General features: G+C 43.6%; 1 pseudogene; it reads right to left on the bottom strand.

The window, feature by feature from the left end:
• Positions 1-13,986: 13,986 nt before the first annotated feature.
• Positions 13,987-14,165, bottom strand: LOC116970546 (annotated as a pseudogene).
• Positions 14,166-20,568: the final 6,403 nt, after the last annotated feature.

The following is a 20,568-nucleotide window of genomic DNA, read 5'->3' as shown; positions in this document are numbered from 1 at the left end:
TGTTGGGCAGATGGAGCCAGGTGGTTGGGGTGAGACAGAGGTGAGACAGGAGGTGGTAGGTGATAAGTAAAACAGGAAGAGGATGTCTACTCACGCTCACATACATTTCTTCTCCCTTTGTTCACCTCTCCCAATGTCCACCCCACACCTGATTTTATTTGCCTATCACCCCCTCCCCATTCATTTCCAACTATCAGCTACCCATCCCTATTCCACCCCACTTGCTCACCTGGTCCCATCTGCCCATCTTCCCCTCACCATATGGTTCCAATTAACTCCTGCCAGCCTCTATCCCACATCATTCGCACCCCCATCTGTACCACTACATACTAACAATTATTTGTCTACCCTCTCAGTCCTGATCCAGGGTCTCAAGGTTTCAAGGGTTTCAAGGTTTCAAGATTTTAAGATCAGTTTATTGTCTCATGTACCAGTTAAGGTACAGTGGAATTTGAGTTACCATACAGCCATACTAAGTGAAAAGCAACGAGACACACAACTACATAAAAGTTAACATAAACATCCATCACAGTGGATCCCACATTCCTCACTGTGATGGAAGGTAATAAAGTTCAATCTTCTTCCTCTTTGTTCTCCCGCGGTCGGCAGGGGCGGAATTCCCGGGTGGGGGGGGGGGGGGGCAGGGGACACACGCCCCCCCCCCCCTGTTTTGAGAGGTGGGGGACGATCCCCCCCCCCATTTTTTGTAATCCGGATTTTAAAATCCGGTGAAATCTCCGCTTTCCGCGAGACAGTGGGGGAAGGACTGATGATCGAGGGTGTCGATTGGACAAGAGAGACGTCGGCCAGCAGGCAATGGGGGGGGGGAACCCATGATGATTCAGCGCGATGATTGGAGGAGTGTTGGTCAGAGGCAGAAGTAGGGGGGTGGGACTGAGGATAGAGTGTGGTGATTGGAGGAGGGAGACTCCGTGCAGCAAAGATCATAGAGCGAAGATTGAATTGCAAGCTCAGGTCAAGCGACAAACACTCTCGGCAGCTCTGGACACAGACCTGCGCCTCATCTGCAGCCAGGTTCGATCCAGCACTGCAATCGCTGCCGAACAGCCACTGGATCATCCCAGTCCCCAGCCGAGTGCCCCCCGCCCCCCCCGCCCCCCCATGCCCAGGGGTGACCAGAGGCATCAGGAGGCAGACGGGAGTGGTGCCCCCAGGCCCGCAGTCAGCGCAGCGAAGCAGCGCTAAATCCAGCTCAACTCTGCCTGCCCCACCAGGTTAACCCACAGCCCTGCCTGGACTTACAGGAATGACGGCCCAGGCTTACGGCCAGCGCGGAGAAGCAGCGCTAAATCCAGCTCAACTCTGCCTGTTAACCCACCAGCCCTACCTGGACTTACAGGAATGATGGCCCAGGTTTACAGCCAGCGCGGAGAGGCAGCAGTAGCTCCACATCTCCGGACTGGCGTCCCGTCAGTCCAGGCAGGGCTGTAGGTTAACCCGGCGAGACAGGCAGAGTTGAGCTGCATTTAGCGCTGCTTTTCTGCGCTGGCTATGGGCCTGGGGGCACCGCTCCCGTCTGATGTTAGGATTATTTAAAACTCCAAACATTAAGATAGACACAAAGATGGTCAGGCAGCTTCCCTGGAGTTAAAGTATGGATGACGTTTCGGGTCCGGACCCTTGTTCGTGCATGTGTGAGTGTGCGCATAGGCGTGTGGCCGCCAAGAAATTGTGTGTCCCCGGTCACCCAGTCCCCCCCATGTTTTCATAGCAATTTCCGTGCCCGGCGGTCGGGGCAGTCAACCCATCCGCAGTCAGGGTGATCAAAGCCCCTGCAGCCGACAATCAAAGCCCCCATCGGGGTGATCGAAGCTCCCGCGTTGTGGCGGTTGAAACTCTGTCCATGGCATGGAGCTCCTGAATCGGCCTCTTCTTACCAGAGACCGCGGGCTTCACGATGTTAAAGTCCACAGGCCCCGCGATTGGTGCTTCGATCCCTGGCATAGCGATCACATGCTCCACAAGGTTAAAGACCCGCAGACTCCAGTGGCTTGGAGCGCCTGGTCGGTCTCCGGGACAGGCCGCCAACTCCACGATGTTAGGCCTCAGTGGGGACGGAGATGCGACACAGAAAAATATCACATCTCCGTCGAGGTAAGAGATTGAAAAAAGTTTCCCCCAACCCGCCCCCCCCTCCCCCCAGCCCCACATAAAACAAACCAAGGAACACTAAAACATACTTTTTACACATACTAAATATAACAAAAGAAGAAATGACAGGCAAACCGTTGGCGAGGCAGCCACTGCAGGTGCCGCCACCCGGTGATTTGCCTCGACCTGAAATCAAGTTGCAGCACATTTCACTTGAATATTTGGTCCATTCCAGAACTAAGAATGTTACTACCAGGGGAGATTTGTGGAGACCACCCACGTTGCAGTTCAAAAAATATATTGAGTCAGGTAACCGGATACCGAAGCCTACAAGAATGTTGGTACAAGTGCCCATAACCCAATTGTGAAAGTGGAATTGGGAGTTAAGGGTAGAATTATGATTAGGTCTAAAACTGACATTGTGGGCTATTTTTCCCCACATCCAACATTAGAAATTATTTTGCTTGGACTGCTTACACCCCGTGGTATGATACTGACTTCTCTAACTTCAAGCGACCCTTCCTTTCCCTCCCTCTCCATCCTTATCCCTTCCTTGTTCTCCGACCAGTCTGACTGTCCCCCTGATTAAATTTTAACTCTGTATGCTTCGTTGTCAACTTCTCCTAGCTAAAAATGATCTATTGTACATTTTTCTTGATCATCATCTCCTATGGTGTCTCATTTTCACATCTTATCCTTCCTTATCTCTGTGTCTCCCTCCCCCCTGACTCTCAGTCTGAAGAAGGGTCTCGACCTAATATGTCACCCTTTCCTTCTCTCCAGTGATGCTGCCTGTCCCACTGAGTTACTCCAGCATTTTGTGTCTATCTATGGTGTAAGCCAGCATCTGCAGTTCCTTCCTGTGTAGTAGAAACCATTTGAATGTTTTAAAGGGAATATTAACCTCTGAACATAAATTTAAAATTTATCTCCAGTTTCAGAATGAAAGGACCAGTTTAATGTCAAAGAACTTCTTGTTGCACAATAATTTTCAGAACTAAGGGCTCTAAGGGCCGAAGGGCCTCCTCCTGCACCTATTTTCTATGTTTCAATGTTTCTATGTAATATAACCTCCTATCCTTACGGCAATCTAAGAACATCAACATATTCAGTTCCATTCCATAGTCCCTGATTTTGTTTACAGGCACTTGACAGGAAACTTTTAGGAAACATATGGGTCCTGTTAAGCATGCAATGTCAACAGAGCTGTCAAGACTAATTTATTTTCAATTTGCTTCACGTACATTGGTAAAAACGTGTTATAACTTAATTCCGGTCAGTTTGTAATCCACCTCTACTTTCTAAGTATTCTCACTGTTGGCAGCAGTTTCACTTCAACAAGTAACTTAAAGATTCATTTTTTTGTTAGATTAGAAACAGTCCACTTAAACTCTAAGGGTGCCTCCCACTGGGAAATTCTTGGCTCAACCATTGGCACTAGGGTACAAATTGTTCCTATAGCTGCAACTGAGGTCAACTTTGTGCGTCATTTGGTCTTGTTGCAATTGCTCCTGGCTATTTTATGCTAACCAGGAGTAAAAAGCAAACTTAGCACTGAGTAACAAAGGTTAAATGTATTGACATAAAAATTAGTGTATCTGCTACGCCACCAATGCATTATTTTGCCAATACAGATCATTTATTCCGATTTTTATGAAAATAATTACAAATCATTGTTGACTTAACATATGGCAAATGTCAGGGACAAGAATGTTTCTCCAATATATAAAATGTCATTGTACAAAACACTAAAATAGAAAAAAATAGATTAAATTTCCATTTCAAATTTTAATATCTTTTTCACTTGTATGAAATGTAATGTGATGCTAGTCAGATAGAAATGGAATTTGCACTGGAGGGTGTGAATAGGTGGGAGAGTTGTTGATTATGGGCACGTGAACTCAAATGTGTGTCACACATGAGACCACGGTGACATCTCAGAGGTTGGGCAAATTACGAGAATCTGGTCATCTAAGGTGGTGCAATCTGTTATTTAGAGCCATAAAAAATCTCATCACAAATGCACCACAACTCTTCCGTCAGTACATTGCCAGGCTGATTTAATGAGCAATATTATTGTTGCAGGTTGAGTTCTGTAGTTGGCAGCATGAATCACCTCTGGGTAAAATCGCTGTCTCTAAAGTGATCTCTCAGCAGGATGCTTGCACATTCCCTTGCTCATCAGCTGCTGCCAGCACTGTTAAGGAGTAATACAGAAAGTCGGAAAGGCAACAAGCTAATTTAGAAATTGTTGATGATATAACACTTCACAAAGCTGCTGCAGGTCACATAGCTTGTCCTTATTATTTCACATTGTGTCAGAGTCAGCAACCTAAAAAAAATATTTTAAAAAATCTAGTATCATTTGTTTGGATTCTTAGCAACAGCTACTGTTCTGAGTACTGTTCTGTAGATTGAGCACCATTTTGTTTATAGGGCTCGCTTGTATTGCTCCTTTACATTCTCATTATTGCTGTTATAATCAACATAGAACAATGCGGCAGGGGCAGGATGTGCATGCTGGCGCATTGGTAGAGATGCTGCCTTACAGCACCAGAGACCTGGATTCAATCCTGACTACAGATGCTTGTATCTATGGAGTTAGTACATTCTCCCCATGACTGCATGGTTTTTATCTGGGATCTCTGGTTTCCTCCCACACTCCAAAGGCTTACAGGTTTGTAGGTTAATTGGCTTTAGTAAAATTGTAAATTGTCCCTAGTGTGCATAGGATAGTGTAGAAATTGTCCCTAGTGTGTGTAGGATAATGTGTGCAGGGATTGTTGGTCGGCGCAGACTTGGTGGGCTGAAGGGCCTGTTTCCACACTGTATCTCTAAACTAAACTAATCTAAACAGTACAGCAGAGGAACAGGCCATTTGGCCCATAATATCTGTGCCAAACATGCAGGGCTAGATTTATGTATAAGCTTCACAAGCTTAAGCTTAGGGCCTCGAAATCTAGGGGGCCTCCATCCAAGGTGTTATTTCCCCAGAGTAAATAAAATCCAGAGAAAAAAAAATTGGAGTGCTTTCAGCGTTTCCGCTTTGATAGAAATTACCCGAAATTCTGGTTCTGGCCCGCTGGAAGTTTAGGGGAAAAAAATTGCGACCATCCGCGCCTGTGCAGTAGGGGGAAGCCGGTGATGCAGTGGCGACGCAAAATGACGCTGTCTCTCCGCGCGTGCACAGTGGGCCTGGGCGGGTTCAGATCTCCATTTGCACTCCACACAATCACCTCGATGCCTCGTGTCTACCAAAGATCCTAGGTGTCTACTCCAGGTAAGTAATGGAATATTGCGTTGCGGGAGTGCCCATTTCTCCGGGCCGGGGCTGCGGTGTCCACGGCGTGGAGTCGGAGCCTCGCTGCGTGGGAGGGAGAGGGAGGGAGAGAGAGGGGGTATATGAGATGGGGAAAGGGGGGGTTGAGACAGAGGGGAGAGAGAGGGAGAGGGGAGAGGGCGAGAGAGAGAGGGGAAGGGGAGGGGGGAGAGAAAGATGGGAAAGGAGAGAGAGGTGGAGGAGAGGGAGGGGGAAGGAGTAAGGGGGAGAGGGAAAGGGGGATTATCTTTAGTGAGATTGCAAAATTAAGGTAGGTTTTGGAGCAATTATATTTTCTCCTCCATATGAATAATATCAAACAATTTGAACTACTTTCTTTTCCTTGATAACAATACTGAAAAATATGTATTCCATAGTTTGCAACTTTCATTTTGCATCATATTTTTAATGTGTACACACTAAACACAGTTGAACAGTAACAAGCAATCTAATCAAAACACAAAACATTTTCTAAAAAAAGGTTTTATTTATTGCAAAAACACAGTATTTTATTTGCAGTGTTTGCATGCTCCTTTATAACGTTTTACGTAACATTTTACAGTACAACTTGATTATTAAAACAAGGACAGCTTAAATTCTTGATTTTAAAAATGTATACAACAATGACCCCGATCAACCCATTCCAACCACTCATTACTCTTGACAACCAAAATTATTTCTGAAATATTGGTCATAACTTTGGTGCAAAAATACTCCAAAATAAGGTTCAGAATGCACCAGAGAGCATCAAAAACCCCAGAGCCCGGCCGCAAGGGTCTTTGAGCTTCGCGCTTGTGATATGCGCTGCGTGCACTTATTTCACATAAAATGTTTGTAATCCTGCCATGCCACCCCCCTTTTTGAAAAGCTTCGTACGGGCCTGGTTTATAATATTTTTGACACTGTCATAGGCCTTTCTTGCATATGCTGTCACAATGCACTATAGTCTCTAAACAACACTTCAGTAATTTTCCTTGCCCTCCATTTCAGAATAATAGTGTTTTAAGCCGATAACTTGACACTAGCACTGGCAATAAATAAAAAGCGCAGCTTTCCAGCCCTTATCTCATTGGCCACGCTTGGCTGCACATCGGTGTCAATCTGGTGGACTCTTCCATCTTCCTCTCGTCGTGGGGGTGGGGGATTGGGAGGAGCCTCACAAGTGGAATAGCTTAGGGCCTCTCTTCATCTAAATCCCGCCCTGCAAACATGATGCCAAGATAAACATTTGCTTGCATATGATTCATATCCATCCATTCCTTGCATACACCTCAGCCTTTGCTCTACTTATTGTACCTGTGCTTGATCAATACAATACAATTCAATTCAATTTATTGTCATTTGGACCCCTTGAGGTCCAAACGAAATGCCGTTTCTGCAGCCATACATTACAAACAAATAGACCCAAGACACAACATATTTTACATAAACATCCATCACATAGCTGTGATGGAAGGCCAAAAAAACTTTTCTCTCCACTGCACTCTCCCCCCCGATGTCAGAGTCAAAGTCAAAGCCCCCAGCGGGCGATGGCGATTGTCCCGTGGCCATTTAAGCCACGCCGGGTGATGCAAGGTGGCTTAACACTAACAGATTGTGTTTATGGATAGTATTATCTGATCTGATTCTGATAATACTATGATTTAGATTTATCCCATGACAATAATAAATCTAAACATAAACCTGATGCTTCTGATTTGGATATACATTTAGGTTTTTCTAATATCACTGCTCCATACATTTAAATTCTCTTTGTAGAACAGGATGAAATGGTGTATAAATACTTATTCACTAACAGTCACTCCTCCTACAAAAAACGCAAAGAATCAAAATTGTTCAAGGTGAATCATCATCATCATCATCATCATCATCATCATCATTGTTAAAAACATCAACGGGCACGGTGCCTTACAATGCTATGTACGACAGTGATCGCAACTTCTACTGAAGTGTGGATGGCTGTTGGCTCGTGAGGTGCTCATCCACCCTTTGATAGGCCTTGTTTTTGTAAAACAAGGCTTGTGTGGGTCCGTAGCCCCCTCCTCACCTGGCAAACCAGGTGGGGGAGACGGCTTAGTCGCCGACTAACCAACCATGGAGCAGGTAGCACGGGATTACCTGATGCCCGTAGTGGGAGCAACTCCCCCAGACCTGACTCTCAAGGTGAAGGATTCCATAATCTTCTTAATTCATTGAAGCATGTACAACTTTCGTGTATTTTGTATTGACGTTTGATAGTTTTAGGCTATAATTTCTTTACAGAGTGTGTCATGTGGCTGAAGGCTTTTGAGTTGCAACAATATTTTGTGAACATTTCCAGAGAGAGAGTGTACATTGAATTCTTCCAAAAAACCACATGGCATGTTCTGTTCTTCCATGGAGTGCAAGTCCATACATCCAGAACACTGATGCGCTTTGACCTCATGTCACATTTTTGTTTGAGGTCAGGAACCCACTGAGCACATGTACTTTATCATAATAACTGGCGCATGTACCATAATAACTTAGGCTTTGTCACTATTGCACAAATCCCCAGGACAAATAAAGCAAAAATAATACATATCATTAGTCGGTATTGCTGAGATAATTATTTCATTCTGGCCGTAGCCTGATTCTGCCCGCAGATTCATTCTAACCTTAAAGCTTCTACTGCCATTGAGATTAGGGTCACATCCGATTGGAATTCACTTTCTGGTCAGTTGTTCTATATCTTGTGCTCCACATCTGAAATGTAATTCCAATGACTTTTGATGCTCTGGTAACAAAGGTTGGGATTCCTTTTGGGGATGGTATATGTTGGTGATACAATGGCAGTGGAGTGCGAGTTTGATGAGGAGGAAGGGGGTAGAGTTGATTGGCAATCAGTTTGAAAGAGATGAATAAAAGCCCTGTCCCACGGTACGAGTTCATTCCAAGAGTTCTCCCGAGTTTGCCCTGATTCGAACTCGGAGATTTACGGTAATGGCCACTCATCGGTACTCGGGGCTCTCGTGGACATTTTTCATCATGTTGAAAAATCTTCACGAGTCTTCCCGTGCTTACCTGCGGTTAGCAGGTCTTCCTGAGTACCTGCCGTTAGCGCTAAGAGACGTCCCGGAGCTCCGACGTACCCGCTACGCTCATTCTCCATGCTTACCATGAGTTTGATTTTTTTTTAACTCGGGAGAGCTCTTGGAATGAACTCGTACCGTGGGACAGGGCTTTAAGCAAGTCAAAATTGCGCATGAAGCGCTTTAATACACTGCAACTTGAACAACCAAACCAAAGTGCTGAGACACCTTAAAAAATATTCTTTGTTGCTTCACTGTGAAACAAATGAATGTCAGATTTCTTTAGCAAGGAACTCAAAAGAAATTTGGTGCAAAGTGTTGCTTGCAATGCAGATAGAAAGCTGTGATATCATGGTAACATTGTAATATGGAGGAATATGCAGATGTCAAGTACAATTTGGTTGACATGGGAGTCATTGATTACATTTTTTTATTCCCTTGACAATTGTAAATATTTGTTTAGATTTATATACAATTTGTTTGAAGCCATTATTACTTCTGTTAATATGATGTTTAAAGCTCTTTTATAATTAAATGAATCATGGATTATTAATCAGTATGTAATTTCATTTGCCTTTAACTTTGTTCACAGACAATTGAGCAAAATATTCTGTTAAATGCAAATTAATTAACTACTTAAATCCCAAACTCACTTGGTATTAATATCATATACTCTTTATTAAAACTCATGAAGTAGTTTCATGATTGTAGTTATCTTTTGCAAATTAAATAACTAAATTCATTTCAAAGTTACTGAGGTTATAACATTTTCTAATTCAATTTCCTCTTACAGACAGCTCGACTCACAAATCAGGACATTGAAATGAATAGAAATGCTGATAGCTGCTGCATTGATAGAGATGCTTGATAGACTGATGTGTAGATTATTTGTTATACATCATGGAGAAATGAATAGATCGACCAGGAGTTACTTTAGTTTAGTTTAGAGATACAGTGCGGCAACAGGCCCTTCGGCCCACCAAGCCCACGCCGACCAGCGATCCCCAAACACTATCCGACACACACTAGGGACAATTTACAATTTTACTGAAGCCAATTAATGTACAAACCTGTACGTCTTTGGAGTATGGGAGGTAACTGGAGATTCCAGCAAAAACCCGTGTAGGTCAGGGGGAGAACGTACAAGCTCCATTCAGACAGCACCTATAGTCAGAATCAAACCCAGGTCTCTGGTGCTGTAAGGCAGCAATTCTATTGTTGCTCCACCGTGCCGCCCACCTGGGCGTTACAGTGGTGTAGCGGCAGAGTTGCTGACTTACAGTGCCAGAGATTAGACCAATTAGGCCAGGTTTATAGGAGTGTTTTATATGAGGAGAAGATGTTACACAAATAGAAAGGCTCATTTTGTCCAATCCTATTTCTATGATTATCATTTTACATTGATGCATTACAATGCAAGAGAACTATGTTCTGCAATCTATATCTCCCCGTTGCTCGACCTATTGTACTTGAGTTTGATTTGATTGTATTTATGTATTATCTGATTTGAAGGATAGCATGCACTCTATATCCCTCAGTACACATGACAATAAGAAACCTAAACCTATGCATTCTGATTAGCAAATGAATAGATAGGTTGGCAAAGTTGCATCTAATTGGAAAGAAAGCACATGTTTAATTCAATAGGGATATAAACATGTTTCATTCAATATAATAGTTTTGAGAAATCTAATCAATTCAAGTCCATTCACAAAGATGTGGGACAGCATTTGGATAATGCGGGGACATAGTTTAGGACTTTCTGATATTTAACTGCCTAGCTTGTATTTGCCACTAATTCCTGGCCCATTCACTGGAATGATAATCTTGGTTCTTTGTTTCTCAGCCACATGTAGATGGCTGTGGGGTATAAGCTAGGGCTCCCTTGCCTTACTCTACTTAATACCACCACTACAAATAACTGCCATGAAGATAGCAGAAGTTTGCCTCCGGAGGGTGAAATAGTCAAAACTTCTTCCCATAGAGTAACATTGGCTCCAAGATGGGTTAATTCCTCCAATAGTAAGAATTATTAGTCAATATTTTCTTCAGAAATTCTCCATGACTTCAAAATCTGTGAAGGTACTGAGTTGGGGAGTAGTCATGGGGGAAGATTACTACGTAACACCTTAAAAGCCAATGCAACCGGAATTTGAAGGCCAATGCAAGCAGTAAATATACCCACGGAGGTCATGTTTTTAACTTGGGATACAAGCAAGGACATGTCAAAATACAATGTTTTATGTATTCATTTGGAAATTTGTGCAAGTACATTTTGATGTAAGGTCTGGAGTGTATGGTCACTGTTATTCTCTTCTATAGGTAATCATCTTAGTCGGGGAGAATGCATTACTTTGCACTTTGTAATACATTCAAGAGAAATTTGAAAAGGGAGAAACTTTTTTAACAATTCTTTATCTCATCAACATAATTTTGCATCTCCATGAAAATGTGATTAGACCTCAGACATACATCACACTTGTGGCATGTCAGGAGTGTAAAGGATGATGTAAATCCCCATGTAATGTTCCCTGGTATCATTGGTCTCCCCAGCACAGTGAACCCCCAGCATTGCAATGACCCACCCACTATCCTCTGATCTGGAGGGTATTACACCAAAGAGCCTCATCCTCACGTTGCATCCCCTGTTTGAGTATTTGAAGGGGCTGCGCCTCGCTTTCTGGCTGCACTTCAGTCCCACCACATCCTCATCTTAGTGCATCCAGTGCCTAGGGGAACGGATAGAGCAGAGGATGCCCTAGTTAATTTGCTTCTGGGCCTGGCCAAGCTGGCCATTCGTGGGTCACAGCACCAGGCAGAGGAGGGCCCTTCCCGAGCCAACTGCCTGCCCCTTTTCCGGGCCAGAGTGTCCCACCTAAAGGAACATGCGGTGCCCCTGGGCACCATGGGAATTTCAGGGAATGCTGAGCACGGCGGGAGTATGAATACATCCTAGACCAGAACTGTAATATAGTTATTTAATATTTAGTATTTAGAATATTTTGGAATCTTTATATTGGGTGGTGGGTATGACGGTATTGTTTATTTGTAAATATTATTGTTGCCACAAAATGCTGTGGAGGCCAAGTCAATGGATATTTTTAAGGCAGAGATTGATAGATTCTTGATAGTATGGGCGTCAAGGGTTATGGGGAGAAGGCAGAAGAATGGGGTTAAGATAGGGAAAGATAAATCAGCCATGATTGAATGGCAGAGTAGGCTAGATGGGCCGAATGGCCACATTTTTCTCCTATCACATAAACATGAATAATAGTAAGATTAAACGAGAACTTACCAGTTTGAAGTTTGATCTGTATTTTATGAGGAGTTACGATGAGGGATTACGTGAAGAGCCCGCTCAGCACGCATGCGCGACCTACTTCAAAGCAGCGGTGTGGAATCACAGACAGACACAGTTATTGAAATAAACATAGTGAAGAAAAGGAGACCTTAGTTATCAGTTTGACCCATATTATTGAGGGTGGGAGCGGAGGGCACGTAATCCCTCATCGTAACTCCTCATAAAATACAGATCAAACTTCAAACTGGTAAGTTCTCGTTTAATCTTACTATTTTACTTCGGAGTCACGTGAGTGACTACGTGAAGATTTTAAAGCCCTGTGATTTCAAACCGTGTAACAGTTCATACTTCACTCGCTGCTGAAGTCTTTCGAGGGAGGAAGTATGTTATCGTAATCAACCATGAATCTGCTTGTAAAAACAATAATGGTGTTATTAACAACAACAAGACCAAATGCTCCCCCGGGCTTAAATTATATATTTTTTACAGATTCTTTTTCTGCAAACGATACAGGTTCTGTCAGTGGTTTGTTATAAAAGTTTGGAATGTATACTCCCTAGACCACCCCGCTGTAGCCAGGATGTGGTCCATTGGCATGTCCATCCTCTTAGTCACTGATGTGGATGCTGTCCTGGTAGAGTAAGATTTATACACGTTAATATGTACTCCAGCAACTCCAAGTACGTGCTTGAGCCACTTGAGATAGTTTGGCTCATCACCCGACCATAACGTTTCTTGTGGCTGACCCATAAGGCTTTTTCTCTCCCTCGAGGATTACTTATTGTGTCGATGTAGTTCAATAAGTGGGTCATGACACATAACCGTGGTTCAGGTGGGTATGCCCGGAATTCCATAACTAGACCTGATGTTCCTGGTCTGCTCTGTTTGCCCAGTCCCTAATGATAATGTAACATGGTGTAGTGGACCATATTGCCCAATCGTAGTGGATGGAGGAAACTGGACTATTTGTGCTGAGACAAGGCCATCAGCATGTCCCTTCAGGGTGGGCTGTTCCAGGGTGAGGGACCTGGCTGGTGACCATCCCCTAAGGTACGTCAGGTCCATACTGACATCCCAGATTTGGGTGTACCTGGGTCTGGAGGATTAACCTCTCCTAAATTAATCATCAGCGGGAGGTACCCTATGGCCTGTGGTCCTGGTGCCTGAGTTAAGTAGGCTGACAGAGCACTTCTGGCTGAATCCTTCATTGTGGTGAAGACCTGCCAGAACTCCAGTACAGGTTTGTTGTAGTTGAATATGTAGTTCCTGTATTTGAATGGTATCTTCCCACTTCTTGATGTTCGCCAAGTATGTTCCCTAGTGGATATGCGATGGGATGCTATCCTTGTGTTGATAGCGCTATTGACAATCCAGGCCCAGCAGAGGTCTTCCCAATTCTGCAATCCAGGCCCAGTGATGGTCTTTTCAAATCTGCAATCCAGTAGTTTAATTTATCGTGGCATGTGCGTAGTACCCGACTGATGAGGCCGTAGTGCCTGATGAGGTAGGAAAAAGGGGGAAAACATCGATTAGATTCCCACCTCACGCTTCCTAATTCAGTGGGAATGAATTAATTGTCCCTGCCTCAAATTTGGTTTCTTGCGACATACATCGGTATGTGGAGAATTCAATTGAATACAGTGAAATCGATATTGGGTGTTCCATATTGCTTTGTAATTCCAGCAATACTTGGGTTTAATATGTCTGTTTACAGTATTTAGCTCACCTAGTAGGTAATATTGCTGATGGTCGTATATTTTTGACGACCTGTAGTTTCCAATTGTTAAATATATGTCACATGATATCGATTTATTCTGCCCAAGTGGTTTGTGTATGTCACTACTGTGATGTTGTTAATTATAAACGAACATGCAAAATGGTGCACTGCAGGATAATATGCTTTGCCAATAGAGCGTACTCAAATTTCCAAACTAGGTTTTACGCCTAGTGTCTATAGTGATGACGACTCCAGATTAGTCCATATGCCACCATGTTTTGGGTGTGGGTAGTTTAAACATTAGCACCTAGCCTTAATGGAAGGTTCAAGTTAAGTAGCTGGAACAGCTGCTACTAACTCCCAATACTCTTGCCACTGTTGAATGGTAGGTAGATACCATTAATTGTTACAGGTTGTGTCATACTGACTCTCCTATGCCAAGTTAAAGATAAGTGGGTAGAGTGTTGAATACCAAATAGTCAACAGTAGAGGATTTATATGTCAAGGTACTGCAATACTGGTTGATGCGTGGAGTGGACAGAGCAAGCCCCTCCCCATCTCCCTGTTCCAAATCAATTGATATATGGTCCCTTGATAAGGGACGAGTCAAAATAGAACTAACAACAACAGATACTCCGCTTGATCTTAGTCAAGGCTGAGAGCGATGGTTTCAATTGTAGATCTATCTGGATTGCATGACAAGCTCGGCTAAAAGAATAATAGCTAAAGCTGTGATAGCTATTCCCTTGGATTAGTCGTCGTTAATATCATTGGAACATGCCATGACGATAGTTCCTTAATATAGCCAGGGCTGGTTAGAATATCTGGAACCAGTTTTTTGAACGGGTACTGAATAGGGCCTGAATAATTATATTAGGCGTCCACCTAATAGTACTGGTGTAAGCATGCGGGCCCTGAGCTTACACCAGTACTATTAGGTGGACGCCTACTGGTGGACGCGTAGAGGCACTGCTGCTGGTTTCGTGTGGTGCTCATTCCAGACCCTGCCCTCTAGATGCCGAATTTTGGATACTTCTCCCGTTTTTTAGGCTTGGTTCGATAACTTAGCCAGCTAGCAGGATCTGTGGTTGAGAGGTCAGCATTCTCACAGTCCTGTAATTTTTTAAGTTGAGGGCAGGTTTTATAACTCCCTAAGAAGTTGTGGAGCACTGCAAGCAGTAGGGTCAGGTGTTTTGCCATACTACCCTGTCCCTCTGAAATGAGCATGCGAAATGATAACCGACGTCAGGGATATCAAACGCATTTTAAGATATTTGGGTTTTAAAGCTATGCTCAATGTACCCCCCAATAACGGTGGGCACTTTGAGTAAATGCAATTTAGGGGAGGCGTGATGAATCGAACACCTCATGACTACCTGTCTTGGAGAGGTTTTTTGAAAAGAACAGGTAGTAAGCTGGCCATCAGTTGAGACTGAAAAGCCATCTCGCTAGTGGTGGAGCCACATAGCGGCCACACCCAGCAGCTCTTCCTGATCCTGTACCTCAAGCATACTCCCGATAAACTTCAGCCAGTGACCCCTCTTCTTGACCAGTCCAGTCTGGTCCCCACCAATCCCTCGACAAGGGAGATGGCCAATGCTGTTAGGCACTGGAGTGGGAGTGTTAGCTCCCTTGGCGGACTTGCCCCTGCTCCTGAGGCAAGTCTCGCTGGAGTTTTTATCTCCATGACCTTCCTCTGGCTTGGAGAAACAGACACTCTTGTTTCTTGGTTGAAGTGCTGATTCCATCTTCCGTGTCTGTCTCCAGCCTGAGGTTGGTCCTGACCTTGCTGTTAGAGGCTGCCTGCCGTTTTCGGGCGGCATTTCAGCGGTTCTCCGGCGGCGAGTCTCCTTGTCGGGAGTCTGCAGGGGTGCCGGCCGGTTTTTAAATTTCCCTCCAGTCCGCTGCTGTTGGTCAGACAACTGTTTTAGCGGAGTGGGCATCAGCGCAGCACCCGTGTCTGTGGACCGCAACGTGTGCGGTCCCGTTGTCGCCTCTCCCCCCTCCACTGTCGGCTCCTTCCCTGGAGTCAAACAGGGCCCGCTTCCCTCTGCTGCTTTGCTCCCCCTGGAGCAAAAACAAACGCAAAGTCGCTAGTTTAAACTGAAGGTAAGTACTTACCTAAGGTATTTTACACCTGTCCCACATAAAATGTTGTTCAGAAGGTTGTGAGTCCAAACCCCATTCCAGAGACAGGATCCCAATATATTTGCCCATGGTCCATGTCAATGATGAACACTTGTACCATGAGAATAATTTTCCGATGTGATATTAAAACCTGGGATCATCTCTGCCTGCAAGGGATCCTAAAATATCATATGTCATTATTTTTGGAAACAAAAACTGAGCTGTCTAATATTTATCCTTCAATTCTCCATTCAACATGACACCGGCTGGTCATTTCTGCATTGGTCTTTGTGGGATCTTGCTGTGTACAAATTAGGTTCAATGCTTCTCGCAGAGGAACTGTGATTACATTTCAAGAAGAACATTTGAGTGGCTATAACATAGTTTTTTAATATCCTGTGTTTATGAATGGCACTACATAAATGCAAATGTTTTGAGAGTTGAGTTTATTCCTGTGCACGCTTCATGTTCTTATCATTACTTTTCAAAAAGGAAACTAACCAAAATTAATGTTTTATTTTCTTCCTTTCCTTGCGCAGAAGCATTGTGATCATTGTAAATCACTGATACCAGAATTCAAACTTGATTTTATCAAATTGCATGATCTTACACAAAGTGGTCCCTTAATTTACTGGTTCATAGTGGGACCAGTTTTGATTGTGTCATCCTTTTGCATTATTCTTATGGCTCTTGGTTTCTTTGCATGAACAGGCTCAGGGGACTCATTGAAATAATCAGGAGGAAGCAGCTGAACTAATATCCACAGGATTTTATGTCACTAAATGCAGGTGCTTCACTGATCTGTCCCTTCAGAGATGGATGTTAATTCAGCTGCCGTGTTTTGCGAGATTTACTATCTTCTCTAAATCATTGTCACAAGAATGTCTGCTTGGCGTTTAAACAAACATATTTACGGAAAAAAACAGTTAAGGCAGTCAAAAATAGAACCAGAGGGATCAGACAGACCAAACATTTATTTGCCAAATTTATATCAGTTGTCACAGTGATGGAACTGCAATAAATGTTGTGATCTTAAATGAAGATGCTGGTTAGGCTTAGAAAGGAATATGTGATCAGATGATAGACACAAAAAGCTAGAGTAACTCAGCGGGTCAGACAGCATCTCTGGAGAAAAATAGGTGACGTTTCGGTTCGAGACCTTTCTTCAGACCCGAAACATCACCTATTCCTTTTCTGCAGAGAAGCTGTATGACCTGCTGAGTTACTCCAAATTTTCATGTCTATATTCGGTTTAAACCAGCATCTGCAATTCCTTCCTACACATTAATGTGATCAGAGTTCTCAACCTTATTTTTTTAATTTAGAGCCTGCGATTGTAATGCCGTTAGCTGTTAAATAGCTACTGGTCATTAATTCCTTACATCTCTTGTAAAGATGAGGCATTTGGGTTTTTTTCTTTTTTATTGCAGCTTTGTCCAAGAGAAATGAAGCTTGAAGAATCATTTGTTGTTTACCAAGTAGAACATGGAGACCCTGTGGAGCTATACGTGAAGGAAGCATTAGTTATAGGTAGCAGTGAAACACTCCAGGCCTGATTCTCTGACCAGCTTTCTCCATGAGTGTATTTTATCATTGAGCATGCGAGCACAAATCAGCATTTAGGTATTTATATATGTTTATGAAAATAGCATCTGGCTGACAATATTTTCATATCTTTTGAGAAATATTTTATCTTCTCGATTCTCTACAGATGAAGTAAATGGGATAATAATTGAAGCCACGCAGTGGTACAGGGCTTATTTTTGCAGCTGGGAATTCTTTGCAGAATATTCGGCAAAAAATCTGGTAATTTATAATAATTGGGTCATGTCAATGCTTAGAATCCAAACATTGTCTTTCTTGTATCTCTCATGTGTTTATCTAGGTTCATTGTATATTCATCCATGCTATTCTCTGTAATTGTTGTTTCATTTCACATTCACGGCATTCTCCAAATAAGGGAGTTCTTTCAGAATGATATCCTGCAGTATACTGTAAGTGATCTATTTGTACTTGATGTCCTGTGGTTATGTTTCCCATACACCTGCAAATGTCCTCTCCACCTCTATAAAACCTTTTTTTATAATTCAGACCCCAAAAATTAAAACATTAGCTTTTCTTTTTTATATAATGGATGTACAGTTTACCAGGGAGTACAAATACCTTGGAGTGTACCTGGACAGTAAACTGGACTGGTTCAGGAACGCTGAGGTCCTGTACAAGAAGGTACAGAGCCGGCTGTACTTTTTGAGAAGGCTCCGCTCCTTCAACGTCTGCAGTGAGATGCTGCAGATGTTCTACCAATCGGTGGTAGCCAGTGTAATCTTCTTCGCTGCCGTGTACTGGGGCAGCAGGGCAAAGGCTGCGGACACCAATAAGATCAACAAATTCATCAGGAAGGCTGGCTCTGTCCTGGGGATGGAGTTGGATTCATGGGAGATGGTCTTGGAGGGGAGGATGCTCCTCAAACTGCGGAGCATCTTGGACAATGCAGTTCACCCCCTCCATGACACACTGGTCAACCTGAGGAGTACTTTCAGCAACAGACTGGTTCCACCAAGATGCAGGACAGAACGCCACAGGAGCTCCTGTTGCTATCAAACTGTTGAACCCCTGCCCCTTCTGTCGTGGGGTAGACTGAAGGGCCTATCCCACTTTGGCGACATTTTAGGCAACAGCCTGAAAAGTGGTTGTCGCGTCGTGGTCGGGTCGTGACACGTGGTGACGCATGTAGTGACGTGCAGGTGACGCGCGGTGTCTCCCTGCCACCCAAGGATTTTGGAATGTGCAAAATCTAGGGGCGACATCTGGGTGTCTCATCATGTTGGGCGCCCTGTCACACGCTGACGTATGCTGTCCTACAGGTGACGCCCGGTTAGGGTTAGGGTTGGGATTGGGGACCACAGATGGGCTGTAAAATATTCTTCCTTCAATGCATGGATTTTAAACATTAATATATTAAAATGAATACAATAAAATAGTAAGATTAAACGAGAACTTACCAGTTTGAAGTTTGATCTTGATTTTATGAGGAGTTACGATGAGCGATTACGTGAAGAAGGGCCGTCCGTCTGCGTGCGCGTCTATCTTCAAAGCAGCGGTGTTAAATCACAGATAAAAAGAAGACCTGAGAATAGTAAGATTGTGAAGAAACTAGAACTTCCATATGACCTTGATAGTATGAGGGTGGGAGCGGTGGGCACGTAATCGCTCATCGTAACTCCTCATATCATCAAGATCAAACTTCAAACTGGTAAGTTCTCGTTTAATCTTACTATTTTACTTCGGAGTCACGTGAGTGACTACGTGAAGATTTCAAAGCTCTGTGATTTTACGCCGGTTACGAATCCAGGCGTCACACACTGAATGGATCGACCATGGATGCGTGTAATCATTAAAGCATTCAGACATTACGTAGTTAAGTAAAGACACTGATGCTTTAAATGAAAGAAATGTTAAAAAAAAACTAGTTACCCCTCCCAACCTTGGGGGTAAACTAAGGGACAGAACTTAAAATGGTACGTGCAAACACCCCCAGTCCGGTTATAGGTTTGTTATAAAACCGGTGGACCTTTATTTCATTCGTCCATCCTGCAGCCACTAGGATGTCATCAAGAGGCACGTCCATAGCTCTTGCTGCCGACGTAGATGCAGCCCTGGAGGAGTGAAATTTAACCAAATGTTCACTCTGTTACCGCCATTACCCCCTTTGACCATCTGGAGATGGTTTGAGTTGACACCTTCTGGTGTGTTTTTTTTTAAATTTTTTATTTTTTATGGCTGATGAGGACCGATTGTTCTGAGCCTCTGAGGTTCTCCGTAACTCTCAGACAGTGGTGTTAGTATGTTACCACACACACAACCGTAGGTCCTCTGGATATGCCAAGATCTGGATCTCCATCCCTGGCATTCCTGGCCTGCTATGTTTTATCAGGTTCCTGATTACGAATGTTATGTTGTTCATATTGGTGGTCATGTAGTCCAACCGTAGCTTTTGCAGTGTCTGGACTCTTTGTCAGCATACCACCTTCAAGGTTAGTTATAGGTGGTCCCCACTGTCAAAGTAGGGTTAGCACCACTCTCACATCCCATGTGTCCGTGTACCTTGGCCTTAGGGGTATTAAATTGTAAATTCCCTTCATGAATTTTGTTGTAAAGGGGTGCATTCCTATCGACCCGTGCCCTGCTTCCAGCATCAGATAGGAGGAGAGTGCGCCTCTGGCACTATAGATTGCACTATAACTTTGTTTATAGTTATAGTACAGAGTTGATAGGAACTCCAAGATATCTGTTATCCGAACTGTGTTGTATTTGTTCGGACAGTCCTATGCCTTGAAATGGCCTCCTCAGAATCTGCAGACCAACAAGTTAATACGTTCGTGTAGTGGATGATTACTCCCTGTAACTGGGTTCACTAGGAGGTCCCTGCTCTTGGGTACAGCCATAACTGGCTGGACTATAGTTCCCAAAATTTTTGGGAACCAGGCTTGAGTAGGCCAATCTGGCACTACCAATATGCCTGTGGCTTAGTCTTGCTTGATTTTGGTCAAGCATCGGTTTGTGAGACAAAACCTGCGGAAAGCATACATAAACATTCCTCCCCAATTGAGGGAGAAAGCATCCACTACCTTTGCTCCTGGATCCAGCTTGCAAGACACATATCTGGGTAATTGATGGTTTAGTCTAGATGCAAACAGATCAATATCTGGTATGCCAAATCGTGTAGTTATTTCTTTAAATACTGCCTGATTCAACATCCATTCTGTGTTGTTATTAAACATTCGTGATCCAGCATCTGTCACCGTATTATATCTACCTCGTAGATTTCCCAAATATTCCTCTCGATACACCAGTGCCAAATGAGGTTTGACAATCTGTCGTAAGATACAGATTTTACACCACCCTTGTTAATGGATATGTACCACCGCAGTGGTGTTATCAA

This window comes from Amblyraja radiata, chromosome 2 (assembly GCF_010909765.2).
Source record: "Amblyraja radiata isolate CabotCenter1 chromosome 2, sAmbRad1.1.pri, whole genome shotgun sequence".
Classification (NCBI taxonomy): Eukaryota; Metazoa; Chordata; class Chondrichthyes; order Rajiformes; family Rajidae; genus Amblyraja; species Amblyraja radiata.
This window is presented reverse-complemented; position numbering and strand designations above follow the sequence as displayed.